At 46.9% G+C, this 22,735-nt stretch overlaps 1 long non-coding RNA gene across 1 annotated transcript; it reads right to left on the bottom strand.

Moving 5' to 3' along the window:
* Positions 1–14,046: 14,046 nt before the first annotated feature.
* LOC132689480 (uncharacterized) lies at positions 14,047–20,810 on the bottom strand. Its single transcript, XR_009615025.3, has 2 exons — positions 20,451–20,810; positions 14,047–15,802 (listed from the first exon to the last, which is right to left on the bottom strand). It is a non-coding gene; the product is annotated as an uncharacterized LOC132689480 (long non-coding RNA).
* Between the last annotated feature and the right edge of the window lie 1,925 nt (positions 20,811–22,735).

Genomic DNA, 22,735 nt, shown 5'->3' with positions numbered 1-22,735 from the left:
TATTCCATAATTTGAGTTTCTCACTGAATTAGTGAGTCAGTGGTCTTCCCACAATGGTCCTGCCAAACACGACAAGAGGAAAGTTCCACCAAGGGGAATAAAAACTAAGGTGGAATACACCCACTTGGGAAAAGAGTTTGTCAGTTTCCTATCAAGATCAACATACATGTACCATATAGCCCAGAAATCTCACTCCTAGGGCACCTGGGTGGCTCAGTCGGTTAAGTGTCCGACTTGGGCTCAGGTCATGATCTCACAGTTTGTGGGTTCGAGCCCCACCTTTGGCTCTCTGCTGTCAGCATGGAGCCTGCTTCAGATCCTCTGTCCCCCCTCTCTCTGCCCCTCCCCTGTCTCAAAAATAAATAAACATAAAAAAAAATCTAATCTTTTTTTTTTTTTAAAGGTGTGTGGGTGGGGGTGCCTGGGTGGTGCAGTTGGTTGAGTCTGACTTCAGCTCAAGTCATGACCTCATGGTTCGTGAGTTCAAGCCCCACATCGGGCTCTCTGTTGTCAGCATGGAGCCTGCTTCAGATCCTCTGTCTCCCTCTCTTTCACCCCTCCCCTGCTCGTCCATGCTCTCTCAAAAATAAATAAAAGCATTAAAAAAAAAAAAAAAGAATCTCACTGCTAAGCATTACCCTAGAGAAATGAAAATATGCGTCCAGTGAGAGACCTGTATGCAAATACCTATGGTAGCTTGATTCATAATTGCCCCAAACTGGAAGCAACCCAAATGACCATCAAATTGTGATATATCCATAGAGTGACGCACTTCTGAGGAATAAAGCGGAAGGAACTATTGATATTTGCAACCACATGGATGAATTTCAAAAGCATTATGCTTAGTGAATGAAGCCAGATTTGAAGGACTACAACCTGAATGATTCCATTACTTGACATTTTGGAAAAGCCGAAAACGATGGGGACAGAACACGGATCAGTAGATGGCCAGGGGCCAAGGGCAGGGGGAGGGGATTGACTGTCAAGGGGCCAAGGGAACTTTTGGGGGTGATGAACATGGTATGTCTGGATTGGGCTTGTGGTTATGTGAACACACACATTTGTCAAACTCATTGAAGTATATGTTTAATTTTTTTTTTTTTAATGTTCACCTCTGAGAGAGAGACACAGACAGAGCACGAGCGGGGGAGGGGCAGAGAGAGAGGGAGACACAGAAGCTGAAGCAGGCTCCAGGCTCTGAGTTGTCAAGCACTGATCCCAACACGAGGCTCAAACTCACGAGCTGCAAGATCACGACCTGGGCCAAAGTTGGATGCTTAACCGACTGAGCCACCCAGGTGTCCCAGTATATGCTTAAAAAAGATGAATTTGGGGCACCTGGGTGGCTCAGTCGGTTGAGCATTCAACTCTTGATTTCCACTCAGGTCATGATCCCGGGGCTGGGGGATCGAACCCCATGTGGGGCTCTGGGCTGAGTGTGGAGGAGTGCTTGAGATTCTCTTTCTCTCTCTCCCTCTGCCCCTCTCCCCCACTCACACTTGCTCTCTCTCTAAAATAAAATAAAATAACATAAAATAAAATTAAATAATTTTTAAAAAGAGTGAATTTAAGGGGTGCCTGGATGACTCAGTCAGTTAAGTGTCTGACTTTGGCTCAGGTCACGATCTCACTGTTTGTGGATTTGAATTCTGCATTGGGCTCTGTGCTGACAGCTCCCAGCCTGAGGCCACTTCAGATTCTGTATTTCTCTCTCTCTGCCTCTCTCCTGCTTGTGGTCTCTCTCTCTCTCTCTCAAGAATAATTTTTTTTTATATAAAAAAGGTGAATTTACGGGGCGTCTGGGTGGCTTGGTCAGTTAAGCATCTGACTCGTGATTTTGGCTCAGGTCATGACTTCGCAGTTTGTGAGTTTGAGCCCCTCATCGGGCTCTGCGTTAACAATGCGGCGCCTGCTTGGGATTCTCTCTTTCCCTGTGTCTCTGCCCCTCCCCTACTCATGCTCACTCTCTCTCTAATTAAATAAATCCACGTAAAAAAAAAAATACAAATAAAAATGTAAAAAGGTGAATTTGACTGTATGATAATTATACTCCAGTACACTCGACATAATAAACAGAAGTCACCTGCCAGGTTACAGAGGTGCCAACCCCCTATTGTCTGGGTGGCTTTGGGGAGCACTGCCAGCTTTGAGCCCATCGTGCTCACCTGAGGCAGCTCAAAGCCTGTATACGTGCCCTGCTCTGGCCTGTCCAGAGTGGGGCTAAGGGCTCGGGTGGCAGCAATAGGTTTTCCAAAGCCCAGAGGCCAATGTGGATGAAGCCCCCATGTTTCCGCCTCTGGGCCCCACACACCCACAGGCCAGGGTCCTGGCGGCTCCGGCTGAGGCAAGTCAGCACCCAAAGCCCAGGGCTCTCTCTGACCCAGGCCACACTGAGCAATGGTAGAAGGGGCTTAGAGCAGCAGGTGCACAGTCCCCATCCTCCAGAGCTCCCCGTCTGACTTACTAAAGTACCTTCCTATTCCTGAACTTGGACTCCTAAGGTTAGGGGACTTCAGTCTGCTGGTTGAAGGACCCAATGGGAGAGATGAATTCCCTATTTGGGTTGGGCCATCATCTCTCCCCTTCCGACACTATCTGCCCCACCTGTGTCCCACACACCTTCCCTGGGTGGCCGTCCACGAATACATGTGGACCGCCCACAAATCTGCTAAGTTCCACATGCAGGGTCACATTCAAGACACCCCCAGCCCAACGATAATCAGAGTCACTAACCTTGGCAGGTACCTTCCCATACGCCAGGCTCTTTGTGATGGGGTCCTACGCAGTATTTCACGCAGAGCTTCACAAAAACCTTCTGAGATAGACACTATTTTAAACTTTTATCTTGTGAGATAGAACACACATGCAGAAAAATGTACGCAGACAAAACACAGCTCGATGAACGAACACAAAGCAAACACCCATACGGCACCATTCCCGTCAAGGGCTAGAACACAGCCCACGGGCCACTCCCAATCATCCAAATCACGACTCTGTTCCCCCTAGAGGTAACCACTCTTCTGGCTTGAATGGTAATGGCTTCCTCAATTTTCTTTATATCTTTATAGTTTCACCATCTAACCATATGCCTCTAAAACTCATGTGGTCGGTCAGATGTTTGAAACTCGACATGCTCGGAATCAATCAGAACGCATTTTAAATATCTTCCTTCCACTCTGTGTTCACCTGTTTACTTGTTTACTGCCATCAGTTGTCAAAAAGGAACTCCCCGTTACTCTTTTTATGTTTGTTTATTGATTCTGAGAAAGACGGAGTGCTTGAGAGTGGGGGAGGGGCAGAGAGAGACTCCCAGGCAGGCTCTGCGCTGGCGATGTGGGGCTCGATTTCGGGAACCATGAGAACATGACCGGAGCCAAAATCAAGAGTCAAACGTTCAACCAACTGAGCTACTCAGGTGCCCCAGCTCTTTATTCTAATGTGGTCAAATTTATCACCATTTCCTTTGGTTAGGGCTTTTTGTGTCCCACTTTATTTTTTTCCTTTTTTTTTTAATTTAAATTTTACTTAACCTACAGGTGTCAGGAGTTGAGTTCAGTGATTCCTCACCTACCTACAGCACCCAGTGCTCATCACAACAAGTGCCCTCCTTAGTACCCATCACCCAGTTAGCCCATCCCCCACCCACCTCCCTCCATCAACCCATAGTCTGTTCTCTGTCATTAAGAGTCTCTTGTGGTTTGTTTCCCTCTCTTCTATTGCCCCCCCCCAATCCCGTATGTTCATCTGTTTTGTTTCTTAAATTCCACGTATGAGTGAAATCACATGGTATTTTTCTTTCTCTGATTGGCATATTTTGCTTAGTATAATACATTCTAGCTCCATCCACATCATTGTAAATGGCAAGGTTTCATTCTTTTTGATGGTCAAGTAATATTCCATTATATATATATATATATCTCGCATCTTCTTTTTCCATTCAACTGTCAGTGGACATTTGGGCTCTCTCCATAGTCTGGCTGTTGTTGCTACGAAAATCAGGGTGCACGTACCCCTTCAAGCCTGTATTTTTGTATCCTTTGGATAAATACCTAATAGTGCGATTGCTGGATTGGAGGGTAGTTCTATTTTTAGTTTCTTAAGGAACCTCCATACTGTTCTCCAGAGTGGCTGCACCAGTTTGCACTCCCACCAACCGTGCAAGAGGGCCCCCCTTTCTCCACATCCTCGCCAACACCTGTCGTTTCTTGTGTTGTTCGTTTTAGCCATTCTGGCCGGCATGAGGTGGTATCTCATCGTGGTTTTGATTTGTCTTTCCCTGACGATGAGCGATGTTGAGCATCTTTCCATGTGTCTGTTTAGCCATCAGGATGCCTTCTGTGTCCTATGTGAAAGGTTTTTTTTTTTTTTTTATGTTTATTTATCTCAGGAGAGAGAGAGAGAGAAAGAGGCAGGGGGAGGGGCAGAGAGAGAGGAGAGAGAAAACTCTAAGAAGGCTCCGAGCTGTCAGTGTAGACCCCCACGTGGGGCTGAATCCTGAGAACCATGAGACCACGGCCTGAGCCAAAATCAAGAGTTGGATGCTTAACTGACTGGGCCGCCCAGGCACCCCTTTCGGTGTCCTACTTTAAGAAATTCTCTTCTTACCCACTCCGTTAGCTCGCCTTTGCCATTTGGATCTGCGATTTACCTAAAACTGTTTCCAGGGCTTGAGGTAAAGTCAAGAACTAATTTCGCTTTCTGGTTATCTCATTATCTGGTTTCCTCAGCATCGCTTACCGGAAAAAACTGCCTTTCCTCACTGTTCTTGTCCTTCCCTTCAGATCTTCCCGACCCGACTTTTATTATGGGCCTTGCCCCTGGAGCCTGGCACTTGTCTTGCTTCATGCCCTGGGGCCCACTGGTACTCACGCGGATCCAGAGCTGGTCGCGGGAGGGAGTTAACGTTACATGTGGGGTGCTTGACCGATGGGGACAGGAACTGATGGATAAATGCTTCTCTCTTCCGCTCCTGGAGTGGAAAATTCTGAGATGTGCTCTATGGGGCTTCGCAGAGGGTCCGAGTTGGCTTCAGCCCCAGAACGCCCACAGCGGGGAGCAGCTCAATCTCTCTTGGATTGGCGCTTTCTCTTCCTTGTTTCCATCTTCCTTGTCCCCTACTTTCTGTCACCCTGGGATCGCTTCCCAAAATAAATGACTCATCCTTCTGGATGGAACCCAGGCTAAGACAGTTGGTAGTAGAAGTGACTCAAGAAAGCGGCCCCTCATGATTGTAGGATTGGGTTGTGCACTGGGCGGGCTGTGGGAGGGGTCCGTGGGGGTGGTGACAACCCCCAGCGGGCAACAGCAGCGTGATCGCTCCTGCTGTCTCCTGTGATAGATGGAGCCAAGACCCAGGTGGAAGGTGTGTTCGCTCATGCGCCTTGATGGCACTTGAAAGGCTTAGGAGCAAAGGAAAGTGTGAGAAGTATGCTGTGGGCTGTTTCCCGTCAACTGCTTCAGAAGGGCCAAAAGAAGAAAACGCAGGCTCGGGTTGGCCAACCACGAACTCAAGGCAGGCTGCGAAAGTCAGAAGGCATCCAAAGTGACAACGAACCCCAGGTAGACAAGATGGCTCGTCTGGTGCTGGTCATTCAGCTTCTGTCTGAAGCCCCTCCGGTGTCTGTGCATTTGGCTCAGAAACAGGTGTCTACGCAGGAGCAGGGCACAGCTGCACAGAGAATGGAAGTTCAGGTGCAATCAGAGCACCGTGAGATGGGGGTAGTCTTGGGCATCGCCTCCCCTTCCTGGGGCTCTTGGTAGCAGCTGAATTTGCATGAGCTTTATTTGGAAGCCTTCTACCCTCTGCTGATTCATATGCAGCTCAGGTCAACTCGCACTCTCTGTATTTGGACCTTTGTCTCGTGAAGCTGCCGCAGACTGGGAGGGGGCCACGTGAGGCACCTGACGATTCTCCCTGCGGAATTTCCTTGTGGGGACACCTCCGCCTCCCCGGCTGGCCCAGCGTGATCAGCAGGGCGGGCACCCTGTCCTTAACAGCTCCCATCCAGCTGCCCAAGGAAGAGAGGCGACCAGTCGCACAGGCTGCGTCTGTCGTCACCTCTGTCACCTCCAATGGTTGACATTCCGCTCTCACCACCTTCTTCCCGTCTCACAGCTCCAAGCTCTGGAAGTACAGCAACTTTGGTTTCAATCCAGGATCTGCCATTTACGGGTTGTCTGACCCTGAGTGAGTCACCCATCTTTCGGAGTCTCGATTCTTTATCTCTGAAATGGGAATAATGACGCTATCTCATGGGATGGCTGTAAGGGCCAATTAAGATCAAATGTGTGAATAGGGCACAAGCTGGCATGCATCTAATGGGGGCTGGACTGTAGTTGCCACCCTCGCCAAGGTCAAGCCTGCCACCTGGGCTTTGCACCTTTTTTTCCCGGGACCCTCCAGCCCTGGCTCCACGGGGGAGTTCTTTTTCTGTCGTTCTATCCCTCCTTCCACATATAAACATGCTCCAGACTCGACGTCCCCGTGCAGGGGCTCTCCTTCTCCTCACCATCCAACTTGTGCTTTTTGAAAAGTTTAATTATGGTTATAAAAAATAGTCCTAAGAAGAGCAAATACAAAGTGATTCCCACGTACTCATCACCTAGCTTCAACACCTGTCAACACTTTTGTTTCTGTCCCTGCCCCCACCCCACCCCCACTGGAATATCAGCGACTTCCAGACATCATATTGTCTTATCTGTAAATATTTCTGCATGTGTCCCTAACAAATAAGAACCTTAAAAAAAATCTGTAATACCACTATCACACCTAACAAAATTAACAAGAATTCTTTTATACTTAATACCCAATGTTTTCATATTGCCAATTGTCTCAAAAATGCTGGTTTTTTTTTACAGTTGGATGATTTCATTTAGTTCCTACATCTTATCTATGTCAGTTCCCCTCCCTTTTTTTCTTAAAACATTGTTTTTTTTAATCTTTATTTATTTTTGAGAGAGAGACAGCGTGTGAGCGGGGGAGGAGCAGAGAGAGAGGAAGACACAGAATGCAAAGCAAGCTCCAGGCTCTGAGCTGTCAGCATGGAGACCGACACGGGGCTCGAACTCACGAACTGTGAGATCATGACTGAGCCAAAGTTGGACGCTCAACCGACCGAGCCACCCAGGCACCCCATCCCCTCCCATTTTTCTTTTTCATGACAATTATTTGTTGAAGAAACAGAGTATATATTCCTGTAGATTTTCTCAGTTCTAGATTTGGCTAAATGTGTTCTTTTCTTTTTCTTTTTTAAGTTTATTTTTATTTATTTTGAGAGAGAGAGAGCAAGCAGGGGAGGGGCAGAGGGAGAGGGAGACAGAATCCCAAGCAGGCTCCGTGCTGTCAGCACAGAGCCTGACTCAGGGCTCAAACTCATGAACTGTGAGATCATGACCTGAGCCAAAGTCAAGATTAGGATGCTTAACCAACTGAGCCACCCAGGTGGCCCCCCTCCTTTTTTTCCCCAAGTGTTCTTTGACATGTTCATCTATCCCCGTATTACAATAATGTTTTAAATAAACTCATATTTAGATCTAGAGACGTGATTGGATTCAAGTTCAACTTTTTTGCTTATTTGTTTGATTCATAAGAAGTTCTACGTTCTTTCCATCATCTCACTTCAGGACTTGCTTTTAGTCATGATAGGATTGATTGGGGGTTAGAAGTTGGCAGGCTAATCCATCCATTATAAAGCTCCAAAAACCTGACCTAATGGTTTTTGCAGCCCGTGGTGGTTGTTCCTGCATCCATTATTTCCCTGAGTGCTATAAGATGTTGAATTTTATCATTCCTTATGCATTTATTAGCTGGTATTTTTCTCTAAAGAGCTTTCCTCATTGCCCATCTGGTTATCTTGTAGAGATAATGCTATTGAAGCTATAACCCACATCTCTTTGGCTGACCTTTGAGTTTACCACGTGCCCTGAGAGCCACACACCTCAACTGTCCGTGTCTCTCTGCTCCTGTGGATGTGGCCTGACAGTTGCCAAGAATCTCACGTATGTTGTAGTCTTAGATCCTGAAGGATATGGGGGCAATGGCAATTCTATGAACTGTGGAGTTGGCTGACTTTTCTTTACCGCCTGAGAAAACCGGAAGGAAGAAAATAACAAGCTCAGGACAGCCAGTGGAACCCAGCACGGAGACAGTGCCTTGATGCAACCCTTAAAGGGACTTCTCATCTCCAGTAGCTGGAGGCGAGTCAGTGCTGAAAACCAGAGCCAGCAGGAGAAGATGGAGAAAAAGCACCAGAGTAGTAAGAGTTACTGGCTGAGAAATTTCTAAAATTGATGAAAGGTATGAATCCACATATATAAGAAGTGCAGTAAACCCTAATGGGCTCAATACAGAGCAAACCACACCTTGGCATATCAAAGTCAAACTTCAGTAGACTGAAGAGAGAAAGAGAAAATTCTTAAACAGCCAGAGGAAGAGGACATTTTAAATTCAGGGAAACAAAGGGGCACCTGGTGGCTCAGTCAGTTAAGCGTCCGACTTCAGTTCAGGTCATGATCTCATGGCTCCTGGGTTCGAGCCCCGTGTCGGGCTGTGTGCTGACAGCTCAGAGCCTGGAGCCTGCTTCAGATTCTGTGTCCCCCCCACCCCCACCCCGCCCCTCGCCTGTGCATTCTTTGTCTCTCTCTCTCTCTCAAAAATAAATAACAATTAAAAAAAATATTAAGACATTATGTTAAGAGAAACAAGGGAGACACATAAGACATTATGTGTTGCATGACTCTGCTCATATGAGGTCCCGAGATTTGTCAAATTCAGAGAGACAGAGTGGAATCACCTTTCAGGGGCTGGGAGAGGGGAATGGGGAGCTAGTGTTTAAAGGGGAGAGCGTTTCGGTTTGCGCACACGGGCAAGTTCGGGATGCTGCCCACGCCTTCCTCCGTAGGGTGATGCTGACAGTGATGATGTGCCAGAAGAAAAGGAAGTTGCCTGATTGTTTCTTTTACTTGTGTCCTCTGGACCTGCTTCAGTCCGATCCCAAATGTACCATCTCCACTATTCGATGACTGCACTGTGTCCATCCAGCCTCGTGACCCGGTGGATCTCACACCATCGCCCTCATGACAGCCGCTCCAGTTCCATAGACCATGATTCCCAGGGACAGCGCTCCGTTTCTTCCGGAAACTAGTAGTCTGGATGGTTCTCCACGAAAGAAGCACTCTTCCCCAACCTTCAAACGCTAGAGACAAGAACTTAGTTCCAGTCCGAACACAACGCTGAATCAAAATTATTGTGCAAAACAGGGGCGCTTGGGCGGCTCAGTCGGGTAAGTGCCTCACTTTTGGCCCCGGCTCAGGTCACCGTCACATAGTTCGTGAGTTCGAGCTCCACGTCGGGCTTCCTGATGATGGTGTAGAGCCTGCTTGGGATTCTCTCTCTCCCTGTCTCTCTGCCCCTCCCCTGCTCTCTCTCAAAATAAATAATAAATAAACTTAAAAAATTACTATGCAAAACAGAAAACAAAACTCTGGTGTTTTAGGAGAGCAAAACACACTTTCTGAAACATTTAGCATCATTTTCGTGTTTCAAAGAGGACATCTAGTAGACCTGGGAGCAGAGAGGTGAATAGAATGATTAAAACAACAACAACAACAACAACAACAACAACAACAAAAACACAGCCGGTGGGTAATTTTTCCCCTCCCGTGGCTGGAAACTTGGGCAAGTGCTCTTTGTCCCTTCTGCCTGCTCCTCGAGGGCCCTCTGGTCACTGTAAAGTCGCAGAACATAGTCCCCGTTCAGACCAAGTTATGGCTCAACCTCGAACTCACTGAGGGGTGTCAGGCAGGGCTGACAGATTTGGCTGGTAAAGAAACGACCAGACCTTTTTAGATTTGACAGTTTGTCATTTACATAGAGAGCAAAAGCGAGTTGGGCAAAAGTATCAATAACCCACGTCCTTGCTCAACAGGATGACACCCAAAACAAAAGACGATAGTGTAACATGAAGAGTTGAGTTGTTCCCACCTTATTTTGTCCCCCCACACCTGCCTCTGGCCGCTTTTAGGATTTTCGCTTTATTACCGATCAATCCAATTTGATTGTAATATGTCTTTTTATTTTTATTTTTTTAATGTTTATTTATTTTTGAGACAGAGAGGATAGAACCTGAGTGGGGAGGGACAGAGAGAGAGGGAGCCACAGAATCAGAAGCAGGCTCCAGGCTCTGAGCTGTCAGCCCAGAGCCCGATGCGGGGCTCGAACACACGGACCGCGAGATCATGACCTGAGCCGAAGTCGGACGCTTAATGGACTGAGGCAGCCAGGCACCCCTGACTGTGATATATCTTGATAGAATTTTCTTCATGTTTCTTGCACTTAGGATTTACGGAGTTTCTTGAATGTGTAGGTTTAGTGTGTTATGAATTTGGAAAAAATTTCAGCCATTATTTCTTCAATATTTTGGTCCCCTTCTCTCTCTCCTCTCCCCTTCTTTGGGGACTCCAAATTCATGGATGTTTAGCAGCCTGAAGTTTTTCTACAGTTTGCTGATGCTCTGTTCATTTTTAAAACAGCTTATCTTGTTTAATTTTATTTATTAGCTATTCTTAATTTTTAGTTTTTTTTTTTTTTTAATTTTTTTTTTCAACATTTTTTATTTATTTTTGGGACAGAGAGAGACAGAGCATGAACGGGGGAGGGGCAGAGAGAGAGGGAGACACAGAATCGGAAACAGGCTCCAGGCTCTGAGCCATCAGCCCAGAGCCTGACGCGGGGCTCGAACTCACGGACCGCGAGATCGTGACCTGGCTGAAGTCGGACGCTTAACCGACTGCGCCACCCAGGCGCCCCTTAATTTTTAGTTTTTAACTAGGCTTCATGTCCACTGTAAGGCTTGAACCCATGACCCTGATAACAAGAGTCACATGCTTTACCAACTGAGCCAGCCAGGCATCCCATTTTATTAATTCTTTTATTGTGGATAAATATATATTACTTATATATATATATCAAAACACATAGGTATACATTTATATATAAATAATATCTGTTGTATATATAAATAATATCTATCATATATAAAATATATAATTTATATAAATATATATATAGTTTGCCACTTTAACCTTTTTGACTGTAATTCAATGGCATGAATTACGTTCGTGGTGTTGCACAACTGTCACCACACTGTTCCCAGATTTTTTTGTCAGCCCCAACAGAAACTCTGCAGCCTTAAGCAATAATCCCATGCCCTCCTCCACTCAGCTTCTGGTAAACTCTGATCTACTTCCTGTCTCTGTGTAACCTGCAGATTCTTGATATTTCAAAGGAGTGCGATCATACAATATTTGTCTTCTCGCGCCTGGGCCGTTAATTTTTATTCAGTTTCCCTCTGGTTAGTTTCTGTTACTCCCCCTCCAAGCTCGCTAACCTGTTCTTTTGCAAGGCCCAGTCTGCTGTTAATCAGGTCTTGGGTATTTTTCTTCTTAGTCCTTGTAATTTTCATCTCTAGAAGCTTGATTTGGGCACTCTGCTTGCTGTATGTTTCACGTTTCTACTTATCGAGTTCACTACTTTGTATAGCTTCTAGACCATGTGGAATCTCATTATAAGAACCATTCCGGATCTCCTTGTCTCCTAATCTACCATCGGTGTCATTTCTGGGTCACTTTTGGTTGACTGTCTTCCTCGTTATGGGTTAAACTTTCTTTTCTCTTCACACGCCTGCTAAGTTTTAACTGGATGTCAGACCTTGAGAGCTGTACCTTGTTGGATGCTGGGTAATTTTTTTTTTTTTAAGTTTTTCTTTTTTTTTTAAGTTTATTTATTTTTAGAGAGAGACAGCATGAGCAGGGGAGGGACAGAGAGAGAGAGGGAGACACAGAATCTTAAGCAGGCTCCAGGCTCTGAGCTGTCAGCACAGAGCACGATGCGGGGCTTGAACCCACAAACCGCGAGATCATGACCTGAGCTGAAGTCGGACCCTTAACCGGCTGATCCACCCAGGCACCCCATGGGTATTTTTATATTCTTCTAAATATCCTTGAGTTTTGTTCTGGGACACTGTTCTGTTACTTGGAGACAATTTGTTCTTTTTTCTTTTTTAATGTTTATTTATTTTTGAGAGAGACACAGAGCGTGAGCAGAGGAGGGGCAGAGAGAGAGAGAGAGAGAGAGAGAGAGAGAGAGAGAAAGGGAGACACAGAACCCTAAGTAGGCTCCAGGCTCTGAGCTGTCAGCACAGAGCCCAACATGAGGCTGAAACCCACGAACTGCGAGATCATGACCTGAGCCAAAGTTGGACACTTAACTGACTGAGCCACCCAGGCGCCCCCAGTTTGTTCCTTTTTTTTAAATTATTTTATTTTTTTTACACTTATTTATTTTTGAGAGACAGAGAGAGAGACAGAGTGTGAGCAGGGGAGGGGCACAGAGAGAGCGAGACACAGAATCCGAAGCAGGATCCAGGCTCCGAGCTGTCAGCACAGAGCCCGACGCAGGGCTCGAACCAACGAACCACGAGATCGTGACCTGAGCCGAAGTCGGAGTCTTAACCGACAGAGCCACCCAGGCCCCCACCCCCTCCCAGTTTATTCCTTTTAAACTTGAAGTGCTGTTTGGTCCAGGGTTGATTCTCTCCACTGCTGAGGCCACACCCTGCCTTGCACTCTGATGTTCTCTGGACTTGGAGGTTTCCCACTCTGGCTGTTGGACGCATGCACTATTGTTGGCCCCGCTGTGGGTACGGCGCCCTGTTCCCACTGATCCTTCCAGGTGACTCTCTTCCTGGCCTCTGGTAGTTTCTTCACATCACATACTGCAGGTGCATTCAGTATTCTCAACTGAACGCTCAGGGAGGGCCCTCGGCCGGTCTCCATAATTCTGTCACCATGCAGCTTGCTCTTCCCGCTACTTGCCCTGCGGACTGTAGCCATTTTACTTTCTAGATTTCTGCCTCTGCGTCCTCAGCTTTCAGAGGCTGCTGGGCTCTTCCTGGCTCCCCCGTCCCTGCACCGCAGCCTGGAAACCTTTTCCAGGCGGTAATCTGGGACCCTCGTGGGGCTCAGCTCATTTGCTTCCTGTCCGCCAGACATCGCTGTTCCCTCCCGCTGTCCAATGTTCTGCGTGGCACTGTCTGATGATGGAGAGTGAATTTGGTCCATGCTACCCCGTGTTGACTGAGGCAGATGTCTAGAACCTTAGCTTTGTCCTTTCATTAATTACCATTCATCTTATTTTAATGTTTATTTATTTATTTTTCATGTTTATTTGAGAGACGGAGCTCGAGCCGGGGAGGGGCAGAGAGAGAGGCAGACAGAGAATCCCAAGCAGGCTCTGTGTTGTCAGTATGGAGCCTGATGTGGGGTTCGGACCCACGAACTGTGAGATCATGACCTGGACTGAAACCAAGAGTCAGTCACTTAACCAACCGAGCCACCTGAGCACCCCCTGTGTTTATTTATTTTTGAGAGAGAGAGAGAGAGAGAGAGAGAGAGAGAGAGAGAGCACAAGCTGGGAAGGGGCAGAGAGAGAGGGAGAGAGAGGGTCTGAAGCAGGCTCCAGGCTCTGAGCTGTGAGCTCTGAGCTGTTGGGCCTCACAGAGCCCGACATGGGGCCCGAACCCACGAACCCCATGAGATCATGGCTGAGCTGAAGTTGGATGCTCAACTGACTGAGCCACCCAGGAGCCCCTTGTTTATTTATTTCTTTATCATAGGCACTTTTAGTGTTTATATGCAGATAAATGCAGATACAAATTTATAAAAGCTAAAGTCAGAAAATTCAATTGCACTAATGTTAAGTAAAATTAATAAGAAGTACCAGAGAAGTATGTCAAATACTACATTTAAAAAAGTATCTTGGGGTGCCTGGGTGGCTCATTCATTCGGTTAAGCGTCCGACTTCGGCTCAGGTCATGATCTCGGGGTCCGTGAGTTCGAGCCCCGCGTCGGGCTCTGTGCTGACAGCTCGGAGCCTGGAGCCTGCTTCGGATTCTGTGTCTCCCTCTCTCTCTCTGACCCTCCCCTGTTCATGCTCGGTCTCTCTCTGTCTCAAAAATAAATAAACGTTAAAAAAAAAAAAAAAAAAAAAAACCCAAAAAACTATCTCAAGGGGCACCTGGGTGGCTCAGTTGGTTAACTGTCTGAGTTTTGATCTCAGCTCAGGTCTTGATCTTGGGATGGTGAGTTCAAACCCCATGCTGGGCTCCGTACTGGGTGTGGAGCCTACTGACAACAAAAGAAAACAAAACAAACCATCCCGAGACTGGGGTCGAGGGGGAAAATGGGGAGCTGCTGTTTACTAGGCGTAGAGTTTGAGTCTGGGGTGATGGAACTGTTCTGCAAGGGGTGGTGACAGCAGCTACACAACATGAATATGCTTAATGCCACTGAATTATATCCTTAAAGCGGGTTAAAGTGGTACGTTGTGAGGTATACACATCTTACCAAAATAAAAAACCGTGCCGAGAAAACTTACATGAAACACCTTCCGTAAGTCCACGGAATGTTTATACTGTTATCTGAGTTTCTCAAGAGCCAGTGTATAAACAGATTCTACCAGCACCCTTGATTATTACACATCTGAGCTGCCCATCCACCCTTATATTTTATTTATAAACTCCATAGTGTCATTTTGGTTGGTGGTATACTTCAGAGTTTCATGAGACGCAGCAGAGAAAAATGAGAGCTACGGCCATGGGCACTGAACACATTCTATCTTCCAATGATGGGTACGACAATATCTTTCATCTTGGGGCACCTGGTTGGCTCAGGAGGTGGAGTGTGCAACTCTTGATCCCAGGGTTGTGGGTTTGAGCCCCACGTTGGGTGTAGAGATTACTTAAAAATAAAATCTTAAAAAAAAAAATCTTCTATCTCATATGCTCTTTGAGGACCTTACTACTTTTACTACTAAGAGATGCTGAGTCCCCCTTGAATTCTGGGTAGGCTTGTAACCAACCTTGCAGCAGCCATACCAGATGTTTTTCAAACTTAGGTCATAAAAATGCAGTTCAGTTCCTTTCTTTTCTAGATTACTCCCCCTGGAGTGGCCTTCTGCCACCTCATAAGCAATGCAACCGCCCTGAGGCCGCCATGTTGTAAGGGAGCCCCAACTAGCCCAAATGGAGAGGTCCCAAGGCTACTGGAAGAGTATGAGAAGGCTGGCCAGCCCTCGCTGCTAGGCTCCCACCACCATTTATTTGCAACTGCGTAAGATACCTGAGCCAGAACCACCCAGCCAAGCCCTTCGAGAATTTCTGATGCGCAGCCACCGTGAGAGATAATAAAATGATTGTTGTTGTTTTATGCCATGAAGCTTTGAGGTGAGTCATTATGCAGCCACGGTCACTAGAACAGACATCGTAAGCTACCTTGAATTCGGTGCAAAAATCTAAATCCATGCATGACCTCCGGGCAGGATTTTAAAGTAACTTAAAAAGAAACTTCCCATTTCCCATTTGACCTCAGCCTTGGTGGTGAACGTGCTGCTGATCATTGTTTTGGGGATCTTGTTCTCTTGTATTTCAGTTTAACCTCAGTGAGGCTGTCTTTTTCCATAAATAAGTCATTTCAGAAACACGAAGATTAGCAACTGACAAACCAACCCAAGGTACGGTTATACTGTATTGGGACCTTACAAAGCCTTATTAATTTTGAATATTGGGATCCATGGATTTTCCTAGAAATGGTAAAAGCTAAAGCATTTTATGTGTTTACTCCAGATATTTAAATATTTTGCCTTGGGGCGCCTGGGTGGCTCAGTCAGTTGAATATCTGACTCTTGATTTCGGCTCAGGTCCTGATCTTGTGGTTCGTGGATTCGAGCCCCACGTTGGAGTTTGTGCTGACAGTGAAACATTAAAAAAAAAAAAAAAAAAAAAAAAAAAAAAAGAATTTTGACTTAGTGGGGTACCATCATACATTTATTTTTTAAAACACAAAAATGAAAATCAGAAGTTTAAATATAATATGTATATATGGAGGTTTAAAAAAATTATCTTGAAATTTTACACAAAGAATTTTGTGTAAATTTTTCCTTTTTCAAGCGTAGAATTATTTTTGAGATTTGTATGAAGTCTTCTTTAATAACTTCATTTGTAAACTATTTATCTCAGTAGCTTTATTGACATGTAATTCACGTATTTACATCTACATTAAAATTCACCTTAAAAATTGTTTTTAATGTTTATCTATTTAAAAAACTTTTAATATTTATTTAGTTTTGAAAGAGAGATAGAGTCAGGTGGGGACTCCGGGGGGGAAGAGAGAGAGAGAGAGAGAGAGAGAGAGAGACAGACAGACACAGAATCCAAAGCAGGATCCAGGCTCTGAGCTGTCAGCACAGAGACAGATGTGGTGGGGCTTGAACCCACGAACTGTGAGATCATGACCTGAGCCAAAGTCAGACACTCAACCTATTGAGCCACCCAGGTGCCTCTAAAATTCACCCTTTTGAACTGGAACCAGTTCAGTGGTTATCAGTATATTCTCTGAGCTGTGCAGCCATCACCATTATCTGACTCCAGAACATTTTCATGGCCCCACAGAAGAAATCCTGTACTCAGAGCGATCACTTCCTATTGCCCTCTTCCCCCTGCCAGCCCCTGGCGGCCACTAATCTACTTTCTGTCTCTGTGGATTTGCTTATTCTGGACATTTCAGACTACATGGAATAATTATAATGTGCAGCATTTTGCGTCTGACTTCTTTTCAGCTAGCGTAATGTTTCAGGGTTCAGCTATGTTGCAGCATGTATCAATACTTCTTCCTTTTTATGGCTGAAGAGTATTCCATCGCATGGTTATAATGTATTTTATTTATCCATTCATCCACTGATGGATATTTTGGTTGTCATCGCTTTTTGGTTACTATGAATAATGCTGCTTTGAACATTCATGTTTGCATTTTTGTGTGAACGTATGCTTTGAATTCTCTTGGGTATATACCTAGGAGCAGAACTGCTGTGTTATTGGGTAACTCTGAATTACTAAGCTGTTTCCCAAAGTGGCTCTACCATTTTGCATTCCCACAAGCAACATAAAAAAGTTCCCATTTTTCTACACATTCTTGCCAACACATGGTGTTTTCCAATTTTTTGATTACTGCCATCCTGGTGGGTGTAAAATGGTATCTCATTGTGGTTTTGATTTGCATTTCCCTAACGACTAATGATGTTGAGCATTTTTTCATGAGCTTATTTGCCACTTGTATATGTTCTTGGGAGAAATGTCTTTTTTTTTTTTTTTTTTTGAGAGAGAGAGAGAAAGAGTCTGTGTGTGAATGCATGTGCGCCTGCACAAGTGGGGGAGGGGCAGAGGGAGAGGGAGAGAGAGAATCTTAAGCAGGATCCTTGCCCAGTGTTGAGCCCAATGCGGGGCTCGATCTCAAGACAGTGAGATCATGACCTGAGCTGAAATCAAGAGTTGCATACTTAACCGACTGAACCACCTAGGCATCCCAGAAATGTCTATTTATTCTTTTAAAACTAATGTTTACTTATTTTTGAGGAGGGGGAGGCTCAGAGAGAGAGAGAGAGAGAGAGAGAGAGAGAGAATCCCAAGCTGGCTCCATACTGCCAGTGCAGAGCTGGACACAGGGCTCAAACTCACAAACTGTGAGATCATGACCTGAGCTGAAAATCAAGTGTCGGATGCTTAACTGACTGAGCCACCCAGGAGCCCCAGAAATGTCTATTTCGGTACCCATTTTTTCATTTGAGTTATTTATCTTTTTGTTGTTGAGTTGTAAGAGTTCTTTATATATCCTGGATGCTAGACTATTATCAGATAGACTATTTGGAAATAATTTCTCCCATTCTATGCGTTGTGTTTCACTTTCTTTTTCTTAAAACAACCAGTTAATGGGGTGCCTGGGTGACTTGGTTGAGCATCCAACTTCGGCTCAGGTTTGTGGGTTTCAGCCTCACGTTGGGCTTTGTGCTGACAGCATGGAGCCTGCTTTGGATTCTCTGTCTCCCTCTCTCTCTGCCCCTCCCCTGCTCACACTCTGTGAGCTTTTCGAAGTGGCTCTACCAATTTATAACTCTCCTACTCAACTAAAAATTCTCACTGATCAATTTTGGTCATGGAGGGTACTGAATGTAGTTTTTGCCAATCTGTTGTGCATAAACGGTAATTTATTTGGTGTGTGTGTGTGTGTGTGTGTGTGTGTGTGTGTGTTTTATAAATTGCACCAAATTTACCATTTCAGCCAATTTTTTTTTTCATTTTAGCCATTTTTAAGTGTACAATTCAGTGACATTAATGATATTCACAATGTTGTGCAACTATTACCATATCTATGTCCAAAACTTTTCTGTCACCCCACATGGAAATTTTATACACATTAAGCAATAACTTCTCTTCTCCCCCAAGTCATTGGTAACCCTTCCTCTACTTTCTGTCTCTATGAGTTTGCTGGTATCTTTTAAAGCTCCTGGGTACCAAATTTTAATATCAGTGAAGTTACAAAATAATCTTCCAATTTACAAAGCTTCAAGCTGAAAGTTAGGACGCAGAAATATACATGGGCATAAAATCCTTTAACTGCTTTCTTTTAATTAGCCCTCTCCAGCCAGTCTGAAACCAGGAGAATAAGGTCAGTGAGAGAACATGCTGAGGGCTTTTCAGATAGTGTGCATCTGATTTCTTATCACGATGCCATCATTTCTCTGCCACCTCTGAACATTCTATTTCAAATACATGTAAATTGCCTTAACTCTTTTTTTTTTTTTTTTAAAGTAAGCTCTACACTCAACGTGGGGCTTGAACTCATGACCTTGAGATCAGGAGCCACATGCTCTACCAACTGAGCCAGCCAGGCACCCCTGTTTTTACTCTTTAGAGCAGGGTTGTTAACCTGAGGTTCTGAGATGGTTCATGCATAAATCATTCAGTAAGTCCATGAACTTGAATGGGTATAAAATTACATCTTTACCTAACAGCTAGCTAAGAGTTACAATGCTTTAATTGAAGGAGAAACCACAGCAGTGTTAGTGGCACCTGTCGCTTTGCCACGGCTAGAAATCAGGGATATTTTCATATCAGATCTCGGTCGTTGCAGAAACTTCGAAGCATCAATTACACTAGTCATTCTTTGAAAATTATGGTACTTATTAGAGCCCCTGCTAGAGCTTGCTATTTAAAGCGTTAACAGGGGCACCTGGGTGGCTCAGTCAGTTAAGTGATGCTTGATCTCAGTTCAGGTCCTGATCTCAGGTTCATGAGTTCAAGCCCCTCATTGGCCTCCGTGCTGTGCGTGGAGCCTACTTAAAAAAAAAAAAAAAAAAGAAAGAAAGAAAGAAAAGTGTTAACAAAGAAGCGTGTAGCTTGCCGTATCACAAGTTAAAATTCTTATCTGAATTATTTTTTATCTTTTTTAGTGTTTATTTATTTATTTTGAGAGAGAGTGTGTGTGAGCACGGGAGAGGCAGAGAGAGAGAGGGAGAGAGAATACCAAGGAGGCTCCGCACTGCCAGTGCACAGCCCAAGGAGGGGCTCAAACTCATGAGCCGTGAGCTCCTGACTTGAGCCGAAATCAAGAGTCAGATTCTTAACCAACGGAGCCACCCAGGTGCCCCAAATTAGTTTTTAATTGTAGTTAATATTTTGGCTGAATTCCAGTAAAATTTGTTTCCTTTGCAAGTCTATGCATTTTACTTCATGAGGTGTTTTGGTTTTTTTTCCCCCCAGATTTTATTTTTAAGTAATCTCTACACCCAACGCGGGGCTCAAACTCACAACCCTGAGATCAAGAGTCGTTGCACATTCCACCGACTGAGCCAGCCAGGTGCCCTGCTTCGTGAGTTTTAGAACATTATTCTGAGCATTATTCTTCATCAGACTACCACAAGGTCTGAGGCACAAACGAGATTGAGGACTCTTGGCTTTTTCTACCCACAGGATTGCAATTTGGGCCAGATGAATCTTTTTTCTGTTTTTTATTTTTTTTAAATTTTTTAAAAATGTTTATTTATTTCTGAGACAGAGACAGAGCATGAGTAGGGGAGGGGCAGAGAGAGAGGGGGACACAGAATCCGAAGCAGGCTCCAGGCTCTGAGCCGTCAGCACAGAGCCTGACGCGGGGCTCGAACTCCCAGACTGCGAGATCATGACCTGAGCCGAAGCTGGACGCTCAACTGACTGAGCCACCCAGGCGCCCCAGTCTTTTTTCTGTTTTTAAAGGATTTGGGGACACCGACTAAGGTTCATTAGTCAAAATCTGCATTAGAGCACTGCTTTGCTGTCTCTTGATACATATAAGAACCCCCCTAAGTCCCAGGAAATTTTACATCTTCTATGCCCAAAGGGCTCAAACTTGGCTGTTAGGAGCCCCCCTCCCCCCGGCAGAGGATACTGTTTATTTGAGTCCTTGTTGGTACATCAGTTCTCTTTCTGCAAGTGTTTTCACCACCAGGACCATAAAATACTGGCTTTGCATTTTGATGGAGCAGGCACAGGTGTGGACCCTCTGGCCTACCCCAACACACATACCTCCATTCCCATGGCAATGGCCTTGGAGCAAGTTCAGCTTCATGACTGGAGGCAGGACGGAAAGCATCTCCCCGCTTCTTGGTCTGGCAGGTGGGTGGCTGAGTAAGGGAAAACCCACCTCACATAGTCAGGTCTGGGTGCCCTCCGGAGAGACCCCGAAGCCTTGGTTTAGCCTGGAGCCCTCTGAGACAAGGTGGCTTGGGTATTGCGCATGGGCCCAGATTTAGCCTGACCGTGTAACGCTCTCGCCTCGGGCGAGATTTCTTCCTTCTCTCCAAGTGGATTCTGAGTTCTCCACAGCCCCTCTCAGGTGGAACCCTCCAGGTGGGTCCAGCTGGCCTCCAAGCCTCAAGCCTGAGATCCCCTGCCCCCAACCTCCCCCCACCCCGTCTCCGCCCCCGCCCCTCCCCCTCCCATCAGCCTATGGATGATCTTCCCTAGCTCTCCTCCTCCTCTTTGACCCGACACAGCTCATCGCCCCTCCCAAGACCTCCTCGCCCTCCTGGGCCCCCTGCCCTCGTTTCTGCCCCTTCCAATCCCTCCTCCCCCTGCCCCTGACCTTCCGGCCCCAGGATGATCTGTCTAAAATGCAGAACTGACCATCTCTGCTCCCATTTCAAGCTGGCTCTGGCTCCCCAGTGCCTTCAGTTCTGGCCTGGCATTCAAGACCCTCTCACCTGGCTGTTCTGCCCCCTCCCTGCCCCTCACACCTGGGGCCCCCGGCCCCACCGGTGCCCCAACAGGCAGCCTGGGCACATCTGCCATGTGGTTGCGGTGCATGGGACAGCCCCCTGTCACTGCTCGTCACACTACGATGGGCCTGCCTGGCTGACCGCCCTGCTACCCTGTGGGCCCCATCTGGCACAGAGTGGGCACCTGAAATGTCCCCCACCCCGCCACAAGAAATGTTGCTGCCACTGGACAATGGCGGTGGTTTCCTCAGGGCCCCAGAGTCTGGGCTTTCTGGAAGCACCATTTTGAGTAGCAGGCCTGAGGGTATCGCCCTGGGGGCCACGCTGCGGGGAGTCCCCTTTCTACTTGACCTCCTGCTGCTGGCCCTTCGTGCCTCTTGGAGAACCCAGGGTGGTCCCCATTCTCTGCTATTCTCCCCCAAATTCACTTTACCCTGGGAACACCTCAGGAGCAGCGCCTGACTTGCCAGTGGGAGGTGGGCGCAGACCCTTCTGCACTTCCTCACGTGCCCCCAGTTCAGCAAAGGTGACGGGCTTCATTCCTTTTGCCCTACTTCCACATCCAGATTCCTGCTTGGGGGCACTCCAGGGTGGCCCCCTGTGCCAGGAGGGGAGGGCGGGGAGGGCCTGAAGGCCCACACACTTTGGGCTCACGTCTTAACCCCGCCCTGAGGCCACTCTGAACACTTCCAAGGGGCAGTCCCCTCAGGGAACAAGGATGGAGCCCCAGGCTTGGGGTGCTGTCTGGGGCTCAGCATCTTGCTGGAGGGAGGAATGTTCTGGGACTCCAGATGACTGAGAGGCAGAAGGCAGCCAAACAGAGCTCTCACCAGCCCCTGGGCCTCTGCCCAGCTTGAGCCTCACCCCAGATCTCTACTCCAGGCAGGGTGGGACAGACCCTAAACCACCAGGGCCTGGCGGCAAGAGCGCAAAGGGCCCCTGGCCAAATGGATGGAGACGTCGGAGGCCGAGAAACAGGCTGCTCTCCAGAGCATTGGCCTTGCACTCCTCCTTCTGCGAGACGGCAGCCGGAGCACGGCTGTCACTTCCAGGTCATTTTGTGAATCAGGATTGGGTAGCTGCAGCAGCAAAGCCCCGGGAGCCCCATGCAGGTGCCAGTGCCCCCCATTTGGGGGAGGGCATGTGGGTGCTGCAACCAGCAGACCCAGGAGGATCACTGGTCTGGGGGGAGGGGTCCCGAAAGGCACATCACTGCAGGCTGTGCAAGGACACAGCTGGGCAGGGGAACCTTGAGTCTGTGGCCCCGGGTGTTTGGATTGAGGGAGGGGCGTGTGCTTTGGCTCAGCAGGAAGGAGATCCTCCCCAGAGGGAGTATTGCCAGAGGGCTGGGGTGCTGTGACCTTGAGCAGGCTGTGCCTCCAGTGGTCGGGACACAGGAGCCACAGCTGGAACTCCGCCTGCAGGGAAGCATGGGCTGGGGCTGGGGGCGGGAGGGCCTTCAGTCCTCTTCCCAGTTTGAACCTAGGTCAGAGATGGAGACTCAGCCTCCCAGTGCGCTAATGTGGAGGAAACCTGCCCCGTCACCCCCAAGAACACTCTTATTCTCTCTTAGCCAGGGACTACTCCTTATCT

This window comes from Panthera onca, chromosome E3 (assembly GCF_046562875.1).
Source record: "Panthera onca isolate mPanOnc1 chromosome E3, mPanOnc1 haplotype 2, whole genome shotgun sequence".
Classification (NCBI taxonomy): domain Eukaryota; kingdom Metazoa; phylum Chordata; class Mammalia; order Carnivora; family Felidae; genus Panthera; species Panthera onca.
Note: the sequence above shows the minus strand (reverse complement) of the source record. Positions and strands in the feature narration are given on the sequence as shown.